This window comes from Salvelinus namaycush, unplaced genomic scaffold, assembly GCF_016432855.1.
Source record: "Salvelinus namaycush isolate Seneca unplaced genomic scaffold, SaNama_1.0 Scaffold563, whole genome shotgun sequence".
Classification (NCBI taxonomy): domain Eukaryota; kingdom Metazoa; phylum Chordata; class Actinopteri; order Salmoniformes; family Salmonidae; genus Salvelinus; species Salvelinus namaycush.
In genome coordinates, this window is record NW_024061268.1 from 87,169 (window position 1) to 93,168 (window position 6,000).

Genomic DNA, 6,000 nt, shown 5'->3' on the forward strand with positions numbered 1-6,000 from the left:
CATAGTGACACAGAATTCATGAATGTCTTACTTTGTGGTCAGTCGTGTGACGTCCACCCATTTCCAGGTCCCCTCAGTAACAGAGTCAGTCAGACCAATCCAGACATATTTCTTTACTCCACATAACCAATTGACAAAAGTCTGCAGTTGTGGGAGAGAGACAACATTGTTAAAACATAGCCATTACACCTCTCTCTCTCTCTCTCTCTCTCTCTCTCTCTCTCTCTCTCTCTCTCTCTCTCTCTCTCTCTCTCTCTCTCTCTCTCTCTCACTCTCACTCTCACTCTCTCACTCTTTCTCTCTCTCTGTCACCCTCTCTCTTTCTCACACACCTGTTGTTCTTGGCTCTTGATGACCACCAGGTCTGCTCCTCTGTCTCTGCAGTCCTGTCTGCTCTCCTCCCAGGATTTTAACTCAGTAGAGACGTAGTAACAACTGCTACCAAGCTTCTTCCATCCTTGAGGACACACTGTAAGTTGAACATTTCTTGCTTTAGTCACTTTAATACAACATTGAATTAAGTATCAATCAGACACTCAAGGAAGAAACTAACTAATGGATGGTTTGGAAGTTGGAGAATGTTTATCACATTGTTCATTTAATATAAGTTACATTTCCTGTTTGTAAGTGACATGTGAACTGATACAGACTGTCAAACAGAACAGTCATTAGACAATTTGACTCACCTTTCTCAACTAAAGATTGTTTCAGACGTTCTGTCTCTTTCTGTAGCTGGTCTCTCTCTTTGGTCAGGCTGTTGTATCTGGTCTGTAGCTGGTAGCTCTCTTTGGTCAGGGTGTTGTATCTGGTCTGTAGCTGGTCTCTCTCTTTGGTCAGGGTGTTGTATCTGGTCTGTAGCTGGTCTCTCTGTTTGGTCAGGGTGTTGTCGCTGGTATGTTGGTCTCTCTCTTTGGTCAGGGTGTTGTATCTGGTCTGTAGCTGGTCTCTCTCTTTGGTCAGGGTGTTGTATCTGGTCTGTAGCTGGTCTCTCTCTTTGGTCAGGGTGTTGTTGCTAGTCTGTAGCTGGTCTCTCTCTGCAGTCAGGTTGTTGTCGCTTGTCTGTAACTGGTCTCCCTCTTTGGTCAGGCTGTTATAACTGGTCAATTGGTTTCTCTCTGAAATAATGAGATCATTGAACAAAGTAACAGTGTAAAAGTTAATCAGTCTTTACCATTGTTGGGGTCAGTTGCATTTCAATTCCAGTCAAATCAGGAAATACACTGGAATTCCAATTGATTTCCAATTTTTGGAATTGAAATTTGGCTTGCTTTCTGAATGGAATTGACTGGAATGTAAATGTAATTGAACCCTGGTCGTAACACCACTGATGATGAGGAATGTTTGAGTGAGAACATATCAAACTCACGGTAGAGTAACAGGCCTGTGATCCCAGCCAGTAGGAGAACACACAGCAGCCCCAGACACACTGCAGCAGCTCCAGAGTATCTCTTCCACCACTGACAAGACACTGAAGCACAAATTATTACCAGAAGAATTTACTCTTTATCAGCATTTAATTTGGTGTCTACATGTGTGTCCATTTGCTGTTTGAATCACTGAGGGAAATAGACAAGCTTGACAAGGGACAGAACACCAGAACTGAGTTCCAGCACCTCACATTGTCTACTGCTTGACTTCCAGAACTTACAGAATATTGGCTTAAACATATTGCAGAGTTCAGGCAGCCAAAATGACACCTATTTCAATCCAAATCAAATTTCATTTGTCAATTGCGTTGTAAAAAACAGGTGTATGCTAATAGTGAAATGCTGATTTACGGGTCCTTATCCAACAATGCAGAGTTAAAGATACAACGTTTAAAATAGTGACACAAGAAATAAATACACAGTGAATAACGAGGAAGAATAACACGTCTAAATAAAATGGCTACAGTGCATTTGGAAAGTTTTCAGACCTCTTGTATCTTCTACTCTTGTATCTTCTACTGTTGTAACTTCTACTGTTGTAATTTCTACTATTGTAACTTCTACTGTTGTATCTTCTACTGTTGTATCTTCTACTGGTGTAACTTCTACTGTTGTAACTTCTACTATTGTAACTTCTACTGTTGTACTGTTGTAACTTCTACTATTGTAACTTCTACTGTTGTAACTTCTACTGTTGTAACTTCTACTATTGTAACTTCTACTGTTGTATCTTCTATTGTTGTAACTTCTACTATTGTAACTTCTACTGTTGTTTCTTCTAATGCTGTAACTTCTACTGTTGTAATGTCTGCTGTTGTGATGTCTGCTGTTATCTCAGTTGTAGGTTTGTGTCTGTTCGCTGCACAGCTGGAGCCTCTGTGTGACTCTGTGTGGCATCTTGACCAGCATCGAACCAGCACTGACCAGCATAACCCTCTAGACCAGCATCGGACCAGCACTGACCAGCATAACCCTCTAGACCAGCATCGGACCAGCACTGACCAGCATAACCCTCTAGACCGGTATCGGACCAGCACTGACCAGCATAACCCTCTAGACCAGCATCGGACCAGCACTGACCAACATAACCCTCTAGACCAGTATCGGACCAGCACTGACCAGCATAACCCTCTAGACCAGTATCGGACCAGCACTGACCAGCATAACCCTCTAGACCAGCATCGGACCAGCACTGACCAACATGGATCATCTTGACCAGCATCGAACCAGCACTGACCAGCATAACCCTCTAGACCAGCATCGAACCAGCACTGACCAGCATAACCCTCTAGACCAGCATCGGACCAGCACTGACAAGCATAACCCTCTAGACCAGCATCGGACCAGCACTGACCAGCATAACCCTCTAGACCTGTATCGGACAAGCACTGACCAGCATAACCCTCTAGACCAGTATCGGACCAGCACTGACCAACATAACCCTCTAGACCAGTATCGGACCAGCACTGACAAGCATAACCCTCTAGACCAGCATCGGACCAGCACTGACCAGCATAACCCTCTAGACCAGTATCGGACCAGCACTGACCAGCATAACCCTCTAGACCAGTATCGGACCAACACTGACCAGCATAACCCTCTAGACCAGTATCGGACCAGCACTGACCAGCATAAACCTCTAGACCAGTATCGGACCAGCACTGACCAGCATAACCCTCTAGACCAGTATCGGACCAGCACTGACCAGCATAACCCTCTAGACCAGCATCGGACCAGCACTGACCAGCATAACCCTCTAGACCAGTATCGGACCAGCACTGACCAGCATAACCCTCTAGACCAGTATCGGACCAGCACTGACCAGCATAACCCTCTAGACCAGCATCGGACCAGCACTGACCAACATGGATCATCTAGACCAGCATCGGACCAGCACTGACAAGCATAACCTTCTAGACCAGCATCGGACCAGCACTGACCAGCATAACCCTCTAGACCGGTATCGGACCAGCACTGACCAGCATAACCCTCTAGACCAGCATCGGACCAGCACTGAACAACATAACCCTCTAGACCAGTATCGGACCAGCACTGACCAACATAACCCTCTAGACCAGTATCGGACCAGCACTGACCAGCATAACCCTCTAGACCAGTATCGGACCAGCACTGACCAGCATAACCCTCTAGACCAGTATCGGACCACAACTGACCAGCATAACCCTCTAGACCAGCATCGGACCAGCACTGACCAACATGGATCATCTTGACCAGCATCGGACCAGCACTGACCAGCATAACCCTCTAGACCAGCATCGAACCAGCACTGACCAGCATAACCCTCTAGACCAGTATCGGACCAGCACTGACCAGCATAACCCTCTAGACCAGCATCGGACCAGCACTGACCAGCATAACCCTCTAGACCAGTATCGGACCAGCACTGACCAGCATAACCCTCTAGACCAGTATCGGACCAGCACTGACCAGCATAACCCTCTAGACCAGCATCGGACCAGCACTGACCAGCATAACCCTCTAGACCAGCATCGGACCAGCACTGACCAGCATAACCCTCTAGACCGGTATCGGACCAGCACTGACCAACATAACCCTCTAGACCAGTATCGGACCAGCACTGACCAGCATAACCCTCTAGACCAGTATCGGACCAGCACTGACCAGCATAACCCTCTAGACCAGCATCGGACCAGCACTGACCAGCATAACCCTCTAGACCAGTATCGGACCAGCACTGACCAGCATAACCCTAAGAGACCAGTATCGGACCAGCACTGACCAGCATAACCCTCTAGACCAGCATCGGACCAGCACTGACCAGCATAACCCTCTAGACCAGCATCGGACCAGCACTGACCAGCATAACCCTCTAGACCAGCATCGGACCAGCACTGACAAGCATGGATCATCTTGACCAGCATCGAACCAGCACTGACCAGCATAACCCTCTAGACCAGCATCGAACCAGCACTGACCAGCATAACCCTCTAGACCAGCATCGGACCAGCACTGACCAGCATAACCCTCTAGACCAGCATCGAACCAGCACTGACCAGCATAACCCTCTAGACCAGTATCGGACCAGCACTGACCAGCATAACCCTCTAGACCAGCATCGGACCAGCACTGACCAACATAACCCTCTAGACCAGCATCGGACCAGCACTGACCAACATAACCCTCTAGACCAGTATCGGACCAGCACTGACAAGCATAACCCTCTAGACCAGCATCGGACCAGCACTGACCAGCATAACCCTCTAGACCAGTATCGGACCAGCACTGACCAGCATAACCCTCTAGACCAGCATTGGACCAGCACTGACAAGCATAACCCTCTAGACCAGCATCGGACCAGCACTGACCAGCATAACCCTCTAGACCAGTATCGGACCAGCACTGACCAGCATAACCCTAAGAGACCAGTATCGGACCAGCACTGACCAGCATAACCCTCTAGACCAGCATCGGACCAGCACTGACCAGCATAACCCTCTAGACCAGCATCGGACCAGCACTGACCAGCATAACCCTCTAGACCAGCATCGGACCAGCACTGACAAGCATGGATCATCTTGACCAGCATCGAACCAGCACTGACCAGCATAACCCTCTAGACCAGCATCGAACCAGCACTGACCAGCATAACCCTCTAGACCAGCATCGGACCAGCACTGACCAGCATAACCCTCTAGACCAGCATCGAACCAGCACTGACCAGCATAACCCTCTAGACCAGTATCGGACCAGCACTGACCAGCATAACCCTCTAGACCAGCATCGGACCAGCACTGACCAGCATAACCCTCTAGACCAGTATCGGACCAGCACTGACCAGCATAACCCTCTAGACCGGTATCGGACCAGCACTGACCAACATAACCCTCTAGACCAGTATCGGACCAGCACTGACCAGCATAACCCTCTAGACCAGTATCGGACCAGCACTGACCAGCATAACCCTCTAGACCAGCATCGGACCAGCACTGACCAGCATAACCCTCTAGACCAGTATCGGACCAGCACTGACCAGCATAACCCTAAGAGACCAGTATCTGACCAGCACTGACCAGCATAACCCTCTAGACCAGCATCGGACCAGCACTGACCAGCATAACCCTCTAGACCAGCATCGGACCAGCACTGACCAGCATAACCCTCTAGACCAGCATCGGACCAGCACTGACAAGCATGGATCATCTTGACCAGCATCGAACCAGCACTGACCAGCATAACCCTCTAGACCAGCATCGAACCAGCACTGACCAGCATAACCCTCTAGACCAGCATCGGACCAGCACTGACCAGCATAACCCTCTAGACCAGCATCGAACCAGCACTGACCAGCATAACCCTCTAGACCAGTATCGGACCAGCACTGACCAGCATAACCCTCTAGACCAGCATCGGACCAGCACTGACCAACATAACCCTCTAGACCAGCATCGGACCAGCACTGACCAACATAACCCTCTAGACCAGCATCGGACCAGCACTGACAAGCATAACCCTCTAGACCAGCATCGGACCAGCACTGACCAGCATAACCCTCTAGACCAGTATCGGACCAGCACTGACCAGCATAACCCTC

The 6,000-nt window shown here is 49.0% G+C and overlaps 1 long non-coding RNA gene across 2 annotated transcripts in view; it reads right to left on the bottom strand.

Moving 5' to 3' along the window:
* Positions 1-785, bottom strand: part of LOC120041856 — a 58,512-nt gene extending 57,727 nt beyond the window's left edge. Inside the window, exons 1-3 of one of the 2 annotated variants that reach the window (XR_005475959.1) lie at positions 687-785; positions 333-469; positions 32-141 (exon numbers count right to left, since the gene is read on the bottom strand). This is a non-coding gene — a long non-coding RNA (uncharacterized LOC120041856). The remainder of the gene's footprint in view (positions 1-31; positions 142-332; positions 470-686) is intronic. The other variant, XR_005475958.1, reaches the window with a different exon arrangement.
* Between the last annotated feature and the right edge of the window lie 5,215 nt (positions 786-6,000).